This window comes from Bombus flavifrons, chromosome 6 (assembly GCF_040668555.2).
Source record: "Bombus flavifrons isolate JBK064 chromosome 6, iyBomFlav1_principal, whole genome shotgun sequence".
NCBI lineage: Eukaryota > Metazoa > Arthropoda > Insecta > Hymenoptera > Apidae > Bombus > Bombus flavifrons.
Window position 1 is genome coordinate 5,026,767 of NC_138447.1, and position 21,343 is coordinate 5,048,109.

Consider the following 21,343-nt stretch of genomic DNA (forward strand, 5'->3'; position numbering starts at 1 on the left):
ATGCGTAGTCTGAAATACACTTGCTGGGCACCCGATTAGGGTTGTTTTAGAATTTTATACTTCCATCGCACTTGACTTGAGCGTACTGCATTGCGATATAGTTTGTCAAGCCCTGCGACGTTTATATAGTATACAATTGTTGTATAAATCATACAAACGTCATCTGTAGGCCCATATTATTCAACTCCGCTTATTTTATCGGTGTACCTGGCGATGTCGCCGATAAATAGTCATTTATCGAATAAATCATTTCACGACGGAAGTATCGTCATCCTTCCGTTTAAGCAATCGGTTATCACGCGTTCGTTATAGCTGTAGAATTATATTTAAATAATGCAGCCGCTCATTGTCATGCTATTCTGTAAAATCGAAATTGTGTATGTACTTGATCTTGATCCCGTTCCTTTTTCTTTTGTTCTTTTTTTAAACATCTTTTTCTTTTTTTACTATCGAACATTGAAAATTGGTATTTGTAATTAATATTACTGAAGTAACAATGTTAATAAAATCCTATAGAAATGACAGTAAACATCATCATGTTCTATCCATTAATAATTTACGACCCAATCGCATATTCTTTTTTATCAAACTACGATACAGAATTTTTCCAGATGTGACGAAGTACATCAAGTTCCTTGAACGCGAACAAACTTTTCGCTTTGATACGCGGTAAAGGCAATATAAATGATCAAAGAGTGCAAATTCTGTTTTCTTTCTAACACGCATAGCTACTTATAAAAGTACATAAAAGTGCGCTATAGCAGCACGCGAGTTCAGAAATTATTTCATTTTTAGTATCGGTCAAGTTCGTTTCGTTGAGTCGAAAGAACAGCAGACGGTCACCGAGCGTGGTTTTAAATTTCACAATGAATAAGACGCTTGCTATTGCAATTAATTAAAATCGTTGCTAGTTATTAGATAGTCACATAATCCTGGCTATATCCTCGAATAACGCTAATACGATGCAACGTTTGCATTGATCATCGGCATTTTGTCCCGAAGGTCAATGCGTTTCTATGATGAGGGAGAAGGAAATGCTCGAGAACCACGAGCTGGTTCGCTGGACTCGACTCAGCACCTTCGCAGCTCACCTGCGCTGAAACCTGATGCTGACGATAAAAATGAGAACAGGTTACGCGGCGTCAGCTTGAGCTCCAATGCTATACCTTCAGCTATACCTTCAGCCAGCCTACAAAGCTACTCCAAAGAAGAGACAAAATTTTCTGCTACTGTTCGTGTCTCGCGAATTAATATTTATTCACGACTGTCATCGGCAATGATTCATTTTATGCGACTCCGAGTTTCGTTTCGTACGCAGTCTTCGTAAAATTACAATATAGATAGAAGGTCATTCGTTGTACGACTTTTTTTAAACCCTAACATTGAATTTAATATTCCAAAAGTAAATTCTTATAAAACGTGTATTTTACGTGTAGGAGTCGCAAGAATGGATAATCGATAAAGTTGAGTGCTAGTAGAGTGCTAAATATATATACTTTTATCATTTATTTTATTAAGTTTATTTATAGATCTCTTTCGTCAAACTCATTATTTATTATGTCGTGAATAGAAATGTTTATGAACGAAACTTTCTTATGTTTGTTTCGAATAAAGTAGAATTACAGTTTTCTTTTTCCGTAACATGTGTTACAACGCGATCGATCTATATTATACCATTGCTTGACGTTTTGAAGTTATTAGAAAGATTGTGAAAGTATTTTAATGAATATGAAACGTTATTTTCTTTGCATAACGATAAATTGCTTTATTAGCAACTCGAACACTTTGCCACGCCCTCGGTGTGCAGCGTCACGCAGTCTGCTGAACAATTGTACTTACTTACTCCATATCACACGCCGCCGTACGTAATGTCCATTAGAGCGTCTACGCGTTGCATATATGCAAGTAGGCGTCCAACTCAGTATCGTATTATTTCAAGAAAAAGAGAACATCTCCAGGTCAAAAGGATCAAAATTATACGTGTCGTATATTAAGTAAAATATCGTTTTCTGTACAAACGGTTTTAAGCAAAATTTGCTCATGATAATTACAACGTTAAAAGCACACAGATTAGTATACGTACTAGTATTCGCGCACGTGTAAATGTTTTTATGAACGTAAATAGACGTTAGAAATGATTATCTTTATAAAGACAAATAGTCGTTAGATAGTGAATTACACGTATTACGTGCGAAAAGCTTATCGTGTAAAACTAATTGTTTTGACGTTTAAAAATTTTCAGGTTACGAGTGTGCTTGTATTCGTACGTTCGTGACAAGTGTCTGTAGGGTCTTTGTCGCGTAAGTACATACTATTGCGTGCAGGATAGGTATCGAAGAATCGTCGAAGGCCGAAGAAGGGACCAAAGAATGGTCGGAAAGGATAGGAGCAGCAGCAGCAGCAGCAACAGCAGCAGCAGCAGCAGGGCAGAGGGGAGAATGGTTGACTGCTAGAGAAAGATGGTGGGGATCGCGGGAGAAGAAGTGGGGTACAGCGGGAAATAGAGTCGGTAGTGGCGGCAGTTGCGTCTCGAGCAGCGCGCGTATTGTTTCGTTCCGTCCTATTCGTGTACCCTCTCGTGATAGCTACCGAAGCTTTTACGTGCCGATCAAATTCGTTTCTTTTTTTTTTCGTTTTGTGCTGCGTCTCGCGCCCACACGGCATCGCCAGGGAATTTATAATTACGTGGGACGTCCTATTAAAAAGGACAGTGAGTTCGGTGATGTTTTTTCAGTGTTATTTTTCTGTGTTTAACGTTCGTTTATGGTAGGGAAATAGTTTCATCTCGCGTAGGTTTTACCACGAAGATTTTTCACTAAACACCCATTGGGATTTTTTGTGAGTTACTTCTACGCGCCGAGGGTTGTCCCATACTGGCAGAATACACTTTGTACCGATCCAGACAATATTTCTGGTAAGTTTGAAAAATATGCACTTTTGTTTCCGGCCACATAATCCTCGTAGGCTCGAGTTAGTTGTTTCAAAAGCGTCATCGAATCGTTGATCGTCGACGCGAAGTGCCGGTGATAGAAGACCCTCGTTCCGCCTTAGGGTCTTCTATCACTGTTTCGAAGTTTACGAACGCTCGCAGTCACTGAGTTAGAGTAGGAGGAAAGTGTCGTGAATACGAACCGTTGTCCGGTGCAATTAAGAATGCTGGTAGCGTGCGAGAATCGCATGGCGTTTGGCACGAAGTGCAATAACGGTTAGTTTATTCTCGTTCGTACAACTGCTCTATCCTTTGTCATAAATAGTAAATACACGTGTGCAGAGACGACGCCAACGTCGCGTCGTGTTGTGATATGTGTCAAGTGTTGGTCCTAGCGTGCGTTACGCCTTAGAAAAGCGATTCTCCATTCCCTTCTTCCATTATCATTCCCTTTTCAAAGGAAAAGCCTTTTTCTATATCGTTTCGGAAGAATTGGAATAGGAATTTTCGGAGGTACGCATCAAGCCATATAAACACGATACACATATACTTGATCTGAACGCTTTCGAACATTTTCATCTCATTTATGAAGGGTGACAAGATTCGCATAAACAGTGTGTTGTCATCGTTCAAAAACATTCTTCGTCTCAGTTCTCTCACCCTCGTTTCTTAGAACTTGTGTCCAATACGATCAAGAATGTAAACAAATAGAGATGAGTGCTTGGAATCGAACGAATATTCGAGTTCATTTGCGTATTATTCCGAAATAAACGAACCAATGAAATTCTTAGTTTCATCGTGTCCATAAGTTTGATATACATTCTTATATTTGTTTCATGTCGTTCACACTCCATTACGGACATTGTAACAGGATAGTATAGTATTTTCGGAGTTAGACACTAAACATGCGCGCGTAGCATCGATAGAGTGACCGTTTAACGAGGTAAATTCTTCTGGAATGTTTTCACCATGACACGTCGACAAAGAAAAATAAAGTGCACGGTTTGAACGTACGCGTCTAGGTATACGCGACGGAAGTTTAGAAAGTTGTAGCGAGTCGTATATATATGCTGACCGGCTACCCAGCCATTCTGTACGCTCAGAACCGGTTTCGAGGTTTTCGCCCGAGGGGCCCCACGATTCGAACGTAACGACGCGTGGTGTTCGAACACGATAAGCTTGTGGTCACGTTGGGCCTGTATCAGGCTACAGGGAAATATCCCAAATTGTCGATTGTGTCGACTATATTTCTTTGTATAATGTATGATCGTTATGACGATACGAGAAAATTTTTATCAAAAGTTTTACAGCGTTTGCAGTTCAAAATAGTAAGGTTAATGACCGACTTGCAGTGTATAATAACATATAAATCGGATTAAAATGTTTGAAATATTTTGATGGTTATAACAATCCGATTACCGGGACTGTAGCGATAAAATGACACTTTAAAAATATTTTCAACAGTAGGATATTTGTACTGTTTCCAGGTGGTTGAAAGTATGCACAACGATAGTGTCTACAAGTGACACCTATGATTTACAGGCGTGCGCAGTTCACAAACATAAGTTGCGTTTAAATAGAAATAAACGTCGCGTAATGAGATTCGTGATAAGATTTGTGGCAGTGTTTTCACATTGATTACTCGCGTATTGAACCTTTGCATTCTATTTTAATATTCACGGTAAGGGCATCGTTGGATACTGTTGCACTGACCATATTTTTCATTTTTCTGTACAAATCTAAATTTAGTTCGAAGCATACCAATTATATTCCACGCACTGTACAGTAATTACTGCGTTTGTATATTTTTATGATTATATGGTACGCTACATTGCCATGATCCGTTATCTTCGTTAGTAAGGGCTTACTAATAAAGCATGATCTTTATTCGACATCTTTCATTGTGTTTTAATGACAGTCCAGTGGCTGGGAACATCCATAATTGTCTGTAGCAAATCTAAATCGATCGCTACTATAACGCCTATTATTCGAACGATGGCTGGCTGTTGTTCATAATAAGCGAATTATTTTCTTTTGTAATAACTCGAATGATTCGAAGATCGGTGGCACGCTCTTTTTGCTTCTTGCTTGAATTGCTCATCGAGATATAACAAGGTCCATTTAGTATGCTCGATGAATATTTTTAACTTAAATGAAAATTGAAATTTAACTGATAAATTCTTTCTTTAGTAGGTATATATGCTTTCTTTTTTTCTTTACCAGAAATTGAACATTACTTTTACGTAAGTTTTACTTTAAATGAAAATAATACAAAACACAAAAGTCACTGGAACTGAAAATTAGCGTTTGTAAATTTGGATATCTACGGGCTAAAAATGCTCGTGTATATCATGATATTAATAGCCAACTAAATTTTTGTTAGGTTTCCAATTGTGGAAATATGATCCGTTGTTTCAAGTAGGTTGGATGAACGGTAATTCGATAAACAATGGTAATGGAGTCTTTTGTTCTATTTTATATTACGAGCAATTAGTATTGTAAAATTAATTGGAATGCTGGTTGTACAAAATGAATAACAAGATACGATACGTGTTTGTATATGAATAATTGGAATAAAGAGAGAACGTTGTACGGTTATTTATTAGCACATTTTTTCAATGTTTAACGGGTAATATTATATTCTTTCGCGTATTAACGATAATAGTATATTATGTATGTATATTGACATTACTAGGAGACGAACTTTTCTTTCATTTAGTCACGTTTACTGTTTCTTGACTTTGTACCGTAAGAAAGAACATGTCGGTAGATGTAAACACGAGATGTGCATTGGGATGAGTAAAGTGTGTCATGTTTGTTAAAGAAATATGTACAGTAACCTTTTGCGTGATCCATGAACTTTCATCAAACATTTACAGACCTCTTCGACGAGAGAAAGCTGTAAAAAAGAGGTATTTATGGAAATATATACATTGCTTTGGATGGATCCCTAGCTAAAAGAGAAAGTAACGATATATTGTCTAAGACGCTGCTTATATGTAAATGCTCGTATATAAATGTACCTTAGTCGAAATATGGAGTTGCACTTCGTTTGCCGCAATTGATTTTTCCAACATTTTTCAATGCGAATGTTTCGTATTGAATTATGTCAATTACAACTTACGATTCACATTTTACTGTATAAATATTTATAAAGTAGGAAATTTGTGAACACAGCAACAGGTTATAGTTAGTAAAACTTGTAACCAGTGATCGAATTGTTTTATTTGCACAGCATATGGCAAGTACGTAGCAATGAAACAGAATAATTTATGCTCGCAATTTTCTTAACACTAGAACTACCGATAGTTAACACGAAGCTATTTCTACCAAAAGCAATCAAAATGACTGGTCTTTAAAAAATACGTAACGATAGAATATTTTTATATCTATTGATCTATTGCTTTCCTACAGAAGGAATCCATGTTACGTAGTACATTTTTGGTATTATTAATCCATCTGGGACCATAATCCCTAAACGATGGTTGGCACATTTATAAAATTGTAGAACCAGTTATTTTCACTGGTGTGGTATTTCTAGTGTTATCATCTTGCGATCTAGCGATCGATCCGGAATTTTCCTGATAACTGATATCATCATATCGAATGATACGCGGTAAAAATTTTAAAAACGTGTGGCAAGTTGTAGAAAACGAGGAAACTGGCTAATTGGGGTTGGATAAACATATTGCGGGACCCTTTTATACTTTGACAAGCACCAGCTATTTTCACTGGTATCGGTATAAGTCGCCTTGATACAAAATTATTTTCAGTTTGAACATATAAAAAACAAAATAAAATTCATTATATTATTCTTTTATTTACCGTTGCGAAAGTCATTACATCACTGTGGAAAAAAATATAACACGAAGTAGAAATTTTAAAATAAAATTGTAAAAACCAGTCAATTTGACTGGCGTGGTAGTTGTAGTGTTAATCGACGTTTCAACCGACTGTTTTCCTCGTTCTTTTTAACCAAATGTAAAGCAAGAAAATCGAGGATTGTTTATTTAGATGATATTTTCTTCGAGCTGAATTTTTATACGCAACTTTTTCCATTCGTATCGATGCGTAATGTACGCCAGCGATTATTCAGGACATGCTGGTGCGCTCGACAATCTTAATCGCGTAGCGCAAAGTTGGCATTATTCCATTCTGGTGATTTGTCACGAACGAGAGTTGATACCGGTAGTGCGAATAGACGATTCATGTAAATCCTCGAACCGAGCGGTTTTCATATTATTCTAATTGGCAAACTTTGACTTCTACTTGCAATTTATGAACACCCTTCTTGCTATGGTACACACGTATAAATCCTGTCGTACAGCGATGATTTATCGCGTCGAGTCTTCTTATGCTTGCATTTATTAAACTCGTTCGGTTAAAATACCGAAGATAACGGTATCTCGTCGTCGATTACCAGTTTTCCGAATTATCCGAGACACTCGGTGATTTATCTACGAATAAGTTTAACCGTATAAATAGCAAGTTGCGTATAAGAAATTGACCCTTTTGAATGTCATAGAATCTCAGAGGTGCGTTCATTTCTAGAAAAAAGAAGATGAAAGATCGACCAAGAAAAAGTCAAGTTAATTCTTCGGATTATACGCTAGATCACGACACGATGCGACGTGGTGTTTGGTGGAGACGACGTCGTCGATTATTCAGCTTTCGAAGGTGGACGGCGACGTTGCTCTTCTCCGGTCATTAATGTCATCGGGAACAGTTGATACCGCAACACGAGTAGACTATTCGTGCTAAAGCTGAGAATCGTGTAGGCAGGCTCGCGGAAGAGAAAGTGCTGGTTTTACGTTCACATATTATAACGTCGACGTGGAAGTACACGGCGGACATTCGCCAACCACGACCACCTCGCTCTATTCTTTTCGTGTTCTCCATTTCCTTCTTGTCTAGACAAAACATTCCTTCTTCCTTTTCTCTCTGCCTGTTTCTCTCCTTCTTTTTGTTCGTGTTGCTATCTCGATGGATGCCGATGCAAGAGTAAAGAGACAAGTGGAATATTCGGAAGCGTGCCAAGTAGATATTTATACGGTAACGAGAAACGTTGGGCCTGTTTGTGTCGCGTCGTATCGCATCGTGTCGGGCCGAATACGTGGCTACGGTTCTCTCTCGCAAGTTGCATGTCTTAAATCTGAAGCGTAGAAAAGCGATGTTTGTAACGAGATGTCGTTATCCTTTGTTTCTTATTTTCAGTGTTTCGCCAGTGTCTCGCTTGGATTTCGTTCGCCATTCATGGCTTACCATTCGCGTCTTTCTCGCTCTTTGCTTTGCTTTCTTTCTTTATTCGCGTGTATTTTACTAATTTGCAATTGTGAATGAAAATTTCTGATTTCAGTATTCTCGTTTGGAGAAATAAGATGGAAGTTGAAATCGTTAGGATCCATCGCCGAGTGAATTTCATTGCACGCCGTACAGCGCTAAAGTACTTTCTTGCGTGCTGTTTTTTCCTTCATTGAATAAGTATGAGGGACTATATCTATGGTGTTCGGTAGCTGGCTGTTCGCCGTATGCTTCACGGAATAATATCGATTTTCGAATAAATATTCTTGTTTCTCTTTATGCTATCCGGCTTGTATCTACGATTGTACGATCGTTACTTGTTTCCGTATCTTATTATTATGATATTCATAATAGTGTGCGATGTTTTTCCATTTGTCACGCCATGCTTTCGTGAAAAGTTTTTAAGAATTATTATGCAGTCATTACGAACGAAGTTGTAGGTTGTAGAGAGTATAAGGCTCGGTCGGAAGAAACAAACTCGTCTCGTTGTTTCCTTTGTCCATTTCTACAATAAAACCTGTGCTGCTATAAATTAGGAGGAACGACATTTTCTATCTTTGGTCCCTGTAATGAATAATATCGATGTTTTTGAGAAACAATAAATTGGTTCGACTTTGATTAGTTGTTAATTATTCATCAATTATTCAATTATTCCGATATTTTTTTACTTTGTGTTTCCTTTTCATATGTTGTAGCATGCGTAGAAAATGTCATCTTATATGTTACAGAAACACGTCGTTGTATACTTTCAAGAAAAGATTTTATATCAGCCCTATTCTTCCGTTCTCTTACCTCGTTCTCCATCCCGCAAGTATTCCGTAATAATTTCTCGCGGTTTCACATTTTCCCCTCTTTTTCTGTATATTTTTAATCAGTCTCTGTGGACTCAACCGCAATACGAAACTGTCTTACCATTTACCTTGGCTAACGTTTTTATTAGGTCGTTTCATAGGTACCGTCGTATCTATCGCCGTTTAACTCTAAAACGTTCAAAAATTCGAGAAACTAGCAAACGTAATATTGTAGTAATATTATACTTTCTAGAACCATTAGTCCATTCTTCGAACGATTTGTCAATCGTTCTCTTGAATAATTGTTAAGCTAATTGTAAATGTTCGCAGCTATCGTTTCATCGATTTCATGCTATTTATTTCATTTTGTAATTTCATATTAATTACGAAATAACTTTGTATGTATATTCTACTACTGTTTACCCTGTTTTACGTTGTTCGCAGGAGAAAAATTGGAACACGAGTGGTCTGTCGAAAAGAAAAGAGTCTGATAGTTTTTCATTCATTTTCGTACGTATTGTGCGTGCAGAGGCTTGCGAGTCGTTCTTTTTCGTTGGCTATAATTTCCATTATGGGGTGTTTGTCTCGCTCGCTCCCTCTTTAATGGTGAGCAAGCAGGCGAAGTGAAGGAAGAACGAACGAACGAGTACGGCTACGGGTACGGGTACTTACTAGCAGCTCTGTCATCGGTTGCCAGAACGGTCGAGCGTGAAGGTAGAAGAACGGGGTGGGAAGAGACCATTACCCACCGAGAGTAAGAAACGGGCAGCGTGGGCCAGGTACACTCGACCCGAGAAATCCTCGTACACGTCCTACTACCGTCGAGTGGACCGAACAGCTTTATATTTCCCCTCTACTCCTTTTCTCGCGCCTTATTACATAACGTACATGTGTAGGAACATGTAAAATGATAATTTCAACAGAAATCGTCGAGCGCGCGTGTCGTCCGTATGACCGGATGGTTGAACGTCAGGCGAACATTTTCGCGACTTGCAGCCTCGCATAATTATGTAACACGCGTGGTTTAGGTGCGTTATATCGCAATAACGCGACCACGGTGATACGGAATCTACACCTCATACGTTACACGTACTCGGGTACCGGCTGCCGCGTATAGTTTTCGCTGGCATTGATTTACGGAAGATTCCGGTTTTCGAATGTGCTGCGCTCGTGGGCGTAGTCCCGATCGAGACGTCGAGATTAGGATTACCGCGCGAGGCGTGTAACGAGCGAGTTTTCGCGCCGGATAATTAAGGCGGAGATATCGGGGGTAAAAGTAGCGCAACGGATGGATAAGGTTTCCTTTACAAGATTCGGAATACGCTTTACACTCGATACTTTGCAGCGCGACGACGTAGTTGTACCATGTTGCGAAACAAGCGTATCCCGATCGTGAACTCGATCGTCGAACAATTTCGGTATTTAACCCTTTCGCTTCGAGTGCCGCTTATAGGCGGCACACGCGAGGTGACCTGTGGGTACGAGTGCCGCTTATAGACGGCTCCATATATCCGGCATCCAAATGATGTATATAAAAGTGCTATCTGTAGTCAATAATATATTTTTTCGTTATCGGTAGAACATTTTCTGTTGATTTTATTGACATATTGGATTAATCACTTCTTAACCCCTTAACCTACAACTGCGGGCATAGCCCGTAGTACGATGATCGGACCAAACGTAAATATTACGGGCATAGCCCGTAGTAGATGACCGGACCAAACGTAAATTCTCGAACGTAAATCGTAGGTTAGGGGGTTAAAGTTGCTCATTGTTGAAACAACATGAAAACGTTTCACGTAACATCCAAAGGATCGTATACTGTTTCATGCTAAAAAGATCTATTAAATCCATTGACAGTGAAACGGTATTTCTCATACGGTTTTTATAAGAATAATTGTTATTTAGGACTTAGGAAAACGTATATACAGCAACTACGCACACTGTGCGTATTTCTGGCGCGCGTTTCAGTACTTCGGCGGACTGGACTGCCGAAGCGAAAGGGTTAATCCCGCGAGACTCGGCGCCGATACGAGATCGCTCGTCTACGTTACACGATCTTCCCTCTTCTTCTTAATCTGAACGCTTTCTCGGAGAAGGCGATACAGATATCGTTCGATGATGAACAATCGTCTTTCTCCAAGTATCGACTTTCACGTGCGTTTATCGTGCGTAATTGGCCACTGGATTAGTTTCAGCAGTGTCACGCGTTTACTCGACCAGACCTTTGCAAACATATGCCTTTACGTAATCTTTTACGATTGGATTGGGTTGGATTGGATTGGATTCGATCCGTTTCCCACCAGTTTTCGGCCACGTATTACGTAGCCGCGGCTATGCACGAATCTCCGGTCGAACGTTCAACTTTTCCTCCAACCACCTTGCAACCACCTACATCCGCTAGTTCCGTGCTCACTTTCCCTCTTTCTCTCTTTCTCTCGTTCGCTGGTTCGCATTCCAACAGGTGCGAAACGCGTCACCGCGCGCTCTGCCAGAGAGGGAGGACGAGCTTTTATCACGTACAGACAGACGCATAGGTTGCACGTGATGCCAGAGGGATCGACCGTTCCTACAAGGCTGAACAAATCCTTTCCTTTGTATTCGACGGCATGGAAAATTCCTGGTTAGTTGCTAATCCGACGAATCGTTGCTTCTGGACGAACAATTTTCCATGAAACTTGCGGTCCCGGCATAGTTATGCAAGCACACGCATCACTCTTACTTTTGTCACGCTTTTGGCCATATTTTCAGAAGCAAATGCCTTCGTAGACTGCGACGATCTTCTCCATGTGCAAGGATAGAACAAGGATTTCAAAGGACTTCCTTTCAAAATATAGTTCTTGTTTCGAAAACTTTCTTCCAGTTGTCCCATCCTTTTCGCGATGGAATAATCGTTGCACGCTGTGCACTAATGTCGATGTCGTTTTACCAACAGTTCTTTGCAACTTGACTCGAAAGTTGTTGCGAGGCGTTGTTAGACTTTTTTTTTTTTAAATAAAAGGCGGCTTTGTCGTTCGTCAACTTGATCGAATATGGGAACATCCTAAACTCCAACGTAGAAACAGCTGCGTACAATCGGAAGCCGGGTTACCGTTGACCCAGGGTAGTGTGTATTAGAAAATGAACTTTTACCTGAGAGTGGCGTAATGTAATTTAAGGAAGAAAGAAGTATCAATAGATATATGGACAACTAGAATATAGACAAAACATTGACATTAGTGTCGGATATTATTATAATATCGTGTAGCATAGTATCATGGTTGCCACGTTCATCGAATTATTCGTTAAGATGATTAATACTTTAAAAGCTTCTTACCGTTTTAAACGAACGCTGTTCTTCTTTTCTTCTTCATGTTTATCGTTTGCGTAGTTTGAAATTGCATTTCTTCAAGTGATAGCACCATGTAGGGCTGTAACGTTCGAGATACAACACTTGTTACACAGAATTGGTGGAAATTATACGGAACTCATCTTATTCGCGAGTGTTAAGAGAATTTTATATTTTATCTAATAATTTTTGTTATGAATTAGCAGTATGTGCTTGTTGTGACCAACTTCACCAAAAATCTATATTACTTTGAAACAATGTTTGATCTTTGTTTCTACTCTAGTGCCAAGCAAAATGTAAGAAAGACAAAGAGCGTATATCCCATATCTCATGCAAATGACATAGGCTGTATCTTTAAAATGATTAGAAAGAAAATGAATGGTGTAACTATAAAATGGAATAGTGCAGCACTATCTTACATACTTCGTTCGAATCGATATAAAGATATTAGTTAGGAGACTATTGAAATGCTTCTAATTTCTATACATATATATATTTATGCATTTATAGGGAAATAAACATAGTACATTTCCTATATATATATATTATATCATTTTCAGCGATTTTTGAAACGTTTCAATGAAATCACAGTATCGATTTCGTTGTGTATATGCAGCTTTATTACAACAAGATGTATATTTTACACTGACGAGTTTCCACTGTTCACATCTGACGTCGTCTCGTAGGAGTTCCGATTATGACATCGATGCGGACGTAAATTAATATAATCTTGTACCGTTGACGTCGACGATACGGTGAAACACACGAACCGTCCTTTAACTGCTAACTCATCCCTCAACTTTGCTCGCACACTGTAAACCCGCTTCTGCACATATACCACGGGTATAACTCAAATTGAACACGAGTTTACACAACCATCCCCTGTAACGTTCAACAAATTTCAGATGCATTAAGCTAATTTCATAATTCGAAGCGTTAACCTGCCAACCTTAGTGCATCAAGCGAGTGCTTGCAATCAGTTGGCGCGACGTAGGATTTGTAACACGGTGCCCTCCGGTATCTATCGCTATCTTGACGTTTTAATCTTCTTTACACCTTACAAGATGTAATCCAAGATCCTTCCACTGGCTCGCGAATAGTATCACCGCGTTTCCATGCGTGTAGATATCGCGTTTGTACGGCTTTGAGGCAAGACGCGCGCGTGTTACATTTTCATGATAGGACCGCTGCGCTGATGGCTGGACTCGGTAATTTATATCGGGGACTGTACGCAGGCGAACGGTTAGCCTTGAAGTTTACTATAGCCAGGACGGACACGACGCGGAGAGTTGGTTGATGCTTTCCACAATCTCGTCCTCGTCGCTCGCGTAGTAGTACAACACTGGCTGCCGGCATTTCATCGTGTATCCATACGTTTCGTTTAATCTTCGAGAGACTCTGGTGGTATTATGAAATTTTTCAGATTTCTTTCAAACTTACCATGAAAAATTTTTGTCGCCGCGTACGGAGAAAGTCGAAAATGCGGGTATGCTCGTACGTTTCGTAGTGCAATTTTAGGATGAAATCCTTGCGAACGAGTATTTACGTTCGCCCTACGAGTCGGTAGAATCGCTGGAACAATGGCGCGATATTCGTTTGAGTTAGATGATTTCGTTTCATTAGATTGCAGTTAGAGAGGGTAGAGGAGAAGCGTGTTGGAATTCCAATCGAGTTTCCACGATACTTTCGAATAGAGGAATTATTCGTTAAGCGAAACTCGTGATCAGAATTTTATTTCTCGCTTGTTATTTTCTGTCGGACAAAAATAGAAATGTTTTATAATAGTAGAAATAGATTTATTTTCAAATTCAATTCCAGTTATTACGAATGTTTTATTTAATCACGCTCGCTACTTCGTTTACAAAATCGAATCTGTTTGAGCCGAGTGAATCGCCCGAGTAAAATTATGAGAGAAGTTTGTATTTGTATTCTTTTTGTTTTATCACGGATATTCTATTTGTATGTTGGAAGGTATAATCAATTTCATCTTTCTCAGTACAAGTTAAGCAAACGCTCATTTTTCTCTCTGCGTATATTTATGTCGTCAGGCAAACACATAGGTTAACGAGTATCTATATCCTTTGTTTTACGATATATGTTAGCAAGTACCCAGTACAATCACTTTGTATGTCTCGAGCTCAAGTATGGATGTTCAGATCAGACACGTTGTTCAGCTACGACGTAAGATACGTATTGATCCATGGCGTGGATATGCAATGTGTGCATATATACACACACCGACACTCCTGTATTTTTCTTGATGCTTGCTCAAGTAGCGTTTAACTTTAAATGAAGAAAATCCATTGTTAGGTAAAAATGGAATTTGCGAACGCGATAAAATAGCTTGCGGAAATAGCTGACGTTTTAGTCACTGAGCTGTCGTGAGTGATTTCATTTTTCAATTAACGTCGTTTTAAATCGTATCCACGTATGGAGCCGACTTACGAAGTTACTTTGCGATATTAAAATGTTTAATCGGAAGAAATCTTTTTCATTTGCAATTTAGATCGACAGCAAAAAAGCTAATACATACTTTTATCCAATGTCTTAGTTCTCGGTATGTAATGTGTTATTTATCGAAATTTATTTCGTTATTTTCTTGTAAATTCACGTTCGTTTTTAGTTCAATTCTGTAGGTATTTGTCGTCTGTGTACATTCCGTACAATTGTCGTTATTATATTTTTATTAATTACTCGCATAGATAACATCGTTTTTGAACGAGAAGGTATTCCACTTTATGCGAAAGCACATTAACGACAAATAATATCACGCTGAGTCAAAAGAATGATTAAACGCAGGATATTTATGTTGGAAATAATTCACGTAAAATGCTTGCGGTGTCTCTGTATTAAAGCACTAAGCGTGTTTATTTGAGCGTATAAATTGCAGCCGCTGTTGTCCAAGGTGTTTTCTTATCACGTTGTGTGACACTAATTGTAAGAACGTTATGAAATTCCAGCTGAATTGTAATTTGTATCGTTGCCTAAATCGTTAATGACCATTTCGGCACGTGCTTTCTCTAAATCGTTAATAAATAATTACCAGATATGTATGCTGTTATAATGTTCATCTTGCTCGAATACAGTATACGTACGAAATATCTAAACAACAGGAATTTTTCTTCAGGCCACGATTAAACGTCGCTTCAATCTTTTTATCAAAGGAGACTTCTCATATTTTTCGAGCTTTTAGTAATTTCAGCAATCCATCATATCGACGCAGTTACAGACGTTTTTCCATCTCCTAGCTTCGTCATACTAATTCCAAGATAATTGATTTCCGCTTGACCGTTGCTCGGTATTCTTCGTATTACCTTCTGAATTATTATTATTATTACTATTAACATCGTCGTAGGTTGCGAGAAAAAACGTCAACTATAAGTAGTAGCATAGTAGTATGTATGCATACTACTATACGTTGTATGCTAGACTTGGTGAAGTGGACCCATATGGAAGTTCGTGTAATAAACGTACATCAACGATATAATATTCAGTCTAAATTGATTCCAAAGGAAATTCAATTCGACTAACAGGTTTTTTCCCCGAACCAAGCTACTTCTATAAAAAGAACTTCTCATACCTCGGGTAATTCGTAAAGTAATTGATTGTGCATATTTAAATTACGAGAGGAACGAAAGTAGCTACTATGTCGATAAAAAGTATCTTATTGGGCGATATTTTCCATCGAACGACCTGCTGCAATAATCAATCCTTTTAATTATTTCGTTGGATCGTTTCAAGAACGACAACGAATCGTCCGACTTGTTTTCAAAGAGCACAGCAACTACTCGCATTATCGTTGCAACAACGAAGCTCTTTACTGTTTATCGTGAACGCAACGTGTCGTTTATTGAGTTTCCCTGGACGACCTTATTCCGGCATCATTACGCAAGATGCCAAAACGTTATCTTGAACGGTGTGTCTCTCGTTATTCATTCATGGTTGCGAGCAAATGCTTGTGTTAACACGTGCCACCTTCTCCAGGCTAGGTATACATATATCTAGGAAGCAAAGCGTAGCAACAGCGCTCTCGAGAAAATACACAGGGTATCTCGTAATTGTTCGTGATGCCGTGCAGCTCGTCCTCGCATAACAAGGCAATGGTTTTACGTCGAAAAAATTTATCGAATTATTCCGCTGCTTGTAGCAGCAGTTACAAGATCTGTATAAAGTTGAATGGTTAGACGCAAGCTACACCGACCTGAAATCTGGGAACGATTTAACACTTGAGGTATTCTTTGACATTGTTTTTTCTTTTCGCCAATGTGCGCGTGTCATTATCCATTCAGGTGGCATCGCAGGGTCTTTCGTTTCCGATCGAGTCGACCTCGAAGACAGAGGTAGGAAGAAAAAAATATGAATGGTGCTCAAGGTTGATTCGACGAAACTCGCAGAGAAGGTATCGAGAGCCCGAGGATCTCGAGAAGAAAATTCATGATCATGATTCGTACTTTCGATGATTTCGAAGATTTCTGAGATTGAGAAAGATTTAAAAAACACGCTCAAAGGCGTACTATATTTTTTAACATAAATAACATGGGAAATGCTTGGCATTAACGGTATCAAATTAATCATAGAGAAATTGTAGATTGTTTGTCGGATGTTAATATTTTTAAAAAGTTCCGCAACCCTGGAACTAGATTAACTGACAAATATCTACGCGTAGTTGATGTTTTTCAACTAAAAATATTCAACTGAAATCGATTATCATTTTTGGATGACTTTTTTTATCATCTATCACATTTTACGCGATTATACCTACATTCTATTTTTTATTCGATCCTGTTTCAAATTTAGACGATAAGACAATTTCGAGTTAATACTTTGACTGTCACGCCGAAATCACACGTCTCGCTCAGGACGTCACGGGAGTATTTTTATTATTCAAAGCATACAATGGCAAAATAATAATAAATTGATGATGTAAGACAACATTCTTCCCCAATGGACCGTTTATCTTATTGGTGATCACGACTGACCACCGTGGCGCCTTGTTAACACTTGATAGCAACATATTATAACGAGGCTTCGTTTATTTCAACAAACCATTCGCATTTGTTATTTCATCGTAAGCAAAACGTGTAGAATATATTGTTGAAACGTGTAGAAGATATTAGGCTGAAATGGTAGAGGTCCGCAAAGAAAATTATGCTTGTGATAAACCAATGGTAGTGGTAGATTACAACAGAGGAAAATGTGCTGTAGATTTATCAGATCAAGTGATAGCATATTCTACACCACATAGAAGAACCCTCAAGTGGTATATAAAATTAGCTTTAGAGTTATTGTTAAATACATCAATTTCAAACGCGATGATACTCAATTAACAAGCAACAAAAACAAAAATCAAGGTATCAGACTTTAGAATGGCACTCGCAATACACCTCACACAGTGCCATTCACCAGAGCCGTCAAATATACTTATTCGACAAAGATTGCAACACGAAGTGCAGAAGAAAGAAGGGCAAGCGTACCTGGCAGGAAAATTTTGCAGAGAGTGTTATAAAAAAAATGTTAAACAGTTAGGATCAAAAATTGCTAAGAATCGGACCAAAAAGGTGACCACCTATTGTCCAGATCGTATCGATGAGCCACATTTATGTTTAAAGTGTCTAAACACAGTGCACCGTTAGATGCAAGAATTTTTTTTTATCGATGTTCTAATAAAAATGTTTAATTGTTCAATGGGGCACTTTTTGTTTCAAAGTATCTTCTATTTATCGGTTATATTCAAAATGCCCTAACTGTCAATTTTCATTCAATTTTTGCAATTGTAAGAAGTTCAAGCGCTCCGGTCTCCAATGACCACCGTGGCGTCACAGGAGAAACCGTCGCGGCTCATATATGACCAACGTGGCAGTCAAAGTGTTAACGACCGCATAGATCTAGCAAGAAAGGTAGGTATTTGAATTTTCCGTGATTCGTGGATTACAACGAGGTAATAATTGGTTCTCGTTGATAACCGACATTTTCGATACGTACAGTTCGTAACTGATTGTCGGTAGCGAAGCCTGTTTACGGGGAGAGATTGTACATCCATCGGTATACGGAAGTTTACTGCGAACTCGAGAAAGTTTCTGCGAACGCAGAAGACTACTACGTTGAGGTTATTACCTAGACACCTACTCTAACGCGTTTACGCTGCAGGCAGGTTTACGGAGGCGGATATGGTGCACCGGCTTCTATCGTGCAACCCTAAGCTCGTTACAGAAATTTCCGACGTTGGCGACGTTTGACGGAATTTGAGGTCGTGCAGTTAGTTTGATTCGTTTTCTTGTTTAACTTTACCCTTGTGTCAGCTAGGAGTAACGCGGCGCGCCAGGTCCACGCGTTGCTAGTTTTATCCTCGCACGCACCGTCACCGCGTCTGTTTCGTGTTTACCTTCGCCGTTTAAAATTAAACTGCAAACGAACGAACCACCAGAACCTTCTGTTGTCTTTTTCAGAAACGACCGGCAAATTTATGAAAGTCATGTGTGTTTTGCGATTGCGGTTAGTTCATTTTTATGAAAATCCACCGAATCATTTTTCGGATTAAAAGAGGTGTTTATTGATGCACTTGATCTTCTACAAGTTCGTATTCTAACAATTTTTGTTACCTACCCGCATTACTTGATAAAAAATTTCAGTTAAATTCTCTGTCAAAACTTGGCTAATTTTGTAGATATATTCGCGAATTTGTTCCGTGTTGAATTAAAATTTTTATGTTTCGCTTCTCGTTTTCAAGTTTCGCTCAATTTTTTTTTATACATTTATATATATATATATACATGCATACTCACAGAAACCTTGTCTGTCTGTCTGTATTTTTCTCTCTCTCTCTCTCTCTCCTCTCTCCTCTCTCATCGTTTTGTTCTGCTCGTTTATACATAAAAGATTTTAATTTCTGCATATTTTTTTACAACACATTTTGATATTGTCTCAACAGGTGCTGTAATAAAGTTATATTGTTACAGCGCAGCTTGTTTGATTTCGAGGTTTTCATGAAAATGTTTTTCCGAAATATTGAAATACTACTACAAACGTAGCGTATGTATTCTTCACGAGTTCGTGTACAGGCCTCGTTCAATCTAGAAAAGTGTTGGCAATCCTGTTTGTAATAACGATAAATCGATCGACATTGGCTGCCATGCTCTTTTTGTCTATCGTATCCTGTTGATTAGAATGCCACGAACATTTCGATCGTGCAAATTATTATAAATTGCGATATATAAGCGTAGCGAATGGGAAAGTCTGTAACGATAATTCAATTAAACGATCGCGATCAAACAAGAAAATGATCAAATAAATACGTAATTAGGTTCGATATGTTACTTTCTTATATTACTTTCGCCTCGCATGGAACAAAATATACAAAACGTAGAGGCGTTTCTTATTCTTTTTTAACGTCTTGAGTATCTCTCTGTGTGATCAAATACGATGGCATTGAATATTCTATAATTATTTTTCTCTTCGATATCTCCTATACTAATCTGTTTCGACGTTTGACATTTCCAAATCTCGTCTTTAGCGATTCGTGTAGTTTTTACATATTTCTTCAATTTACAAAATATCGAATATCACGTTTATTCGAAAGTTCTTCTCTCCATATGGCAATTTCAAACGAGCGAATTGCATACATATGTATGTATATCGTTTGAAATTAGAAAGGGACGGCTGTGTAGACGGCACAGACGGAGATGTAAAAATACAGGAACATAAGGAATATCTGTGAAATTATGGAGGTTCGCCTTGAGAGTTGGAGTCCGATTACGACGACGGTCTACGATCTCCGATAGAAGGATTAGACGACAGTCGCAGGAGTTAAGCAACCGAGCTCGAGGAACGGAGGACAGAAAACTGCAAGCACGAACTCGCGGTTAAGAGGAGAAGAGCAGAAGGACGATGGTATACCGTTAGACGTACTTACTTACGGCTGCAGCTCGGTTGTTTCCGGTCTTTTACCGCGGTTGACGGTACCGAGAAAGATAGTCTTCGCGCTTCGCCAGGAATGTCGGCTGTTCGTGTTAAATCATTCGAAGATCGAATAATCGACCTTCCTTTTCCTAGCTTCCCTAAGAAGAATGTTTTCTCGGTTGTTAACGAAGGAACACGTCGAGCTAACTGTTAAATTTGCAACATTACATATGTACATGTAGGTACCTGTCAGATACATCTGGGTGATTGATAGTGGCGAAGTTTGCGGTAAATACGATTCAAGAGACGAACATTTTCGCTGCCGACAGAATCCTATTTGTTTGTTGAAATGAAGTTTATCGAATTACTGGAATCGAATGAATTTTTTAGCTAGTTCCACTTCTCTAGTATTAGTTTAATAATCTGAAGAGTAGCGGAGAGAATGATAAACCGAACGATCGATAGTCCTTTACTTTGCAGCAGTTTTCTCGAAATCCCGCCGGATGAAACGTTTGTGACTGCGCTTCTGTCTTTTTCAAAGCTATGTACATCGATTATTTCGTTATCGTCTTGTTCGCTTGTATCGCTTGTTTCTGTTTCGGTTACTCGATTATAATAATTTTGGACACGCCCTTTTGGCTCGTTTTTCAGAATTCGATTCGTATTGCATGGGAAAAGAACGGGCGGGCGGATGGTTTAATCGTCGCGCGATCGATTCTGTTCACGACAAATCCATTTTAAATCGAGACGAGCATCCTAAAGCAAAGTTTTAAAACAGTTTCAGAGTACGACGATCGAACGAACTGTTCCGCCAGTGGGTTAAAAATTACGGAACTCATCGAGAAGGCCGAAACAGCCGCAGTTCGGGAAAGCTGCACTCGTTACCATCGATTTATCGTTGAACGTAAACTTGCCAGTGTGAAATACATACGTGGACGGTTCGCAATCAAAACGGACCAAGTCCACCGAGGTGTCAAATTAAAATAAAATAAGACCCCGACGAACACGACGGGCCATCAATCTCTGACCGAGAAAAATATCCAACCGTTTTATGATCGATGACACACACATATAACACCGTCCACTTCCTTAAATTCC

The 21,343-nt window shown here is 38.8% G+C and overlaps 1 protein-coding gene across 2 annotated transcripts in view; it reads left to right on the top strand.

Moving 5' to 3' along the window:
- The first annotated feature begins 2,501 nt into the window (after window positions 1-2,501).
- The window catches only part of LOC138180501 (semaphorin-1A), a 386,643-nt gene continuing 367,801 nt past the window's right edge, over window positions 2,502-21,343 (top strand). The window contains exons 1-2 of one of the 2 annotated variants that reach the window (XM_069114412.1): window positions 2,502-2,710; window positions 2,794-2,914. The gene's annotated coding sequence lies outside the window, so the exon portion shown is untranslated. Of the gene's footprint in view, window positions 2,915-21,343 lie in introns of both variants that reach the window. The other variant, XM_069114413.1, reaches the window with a different exon arrangement.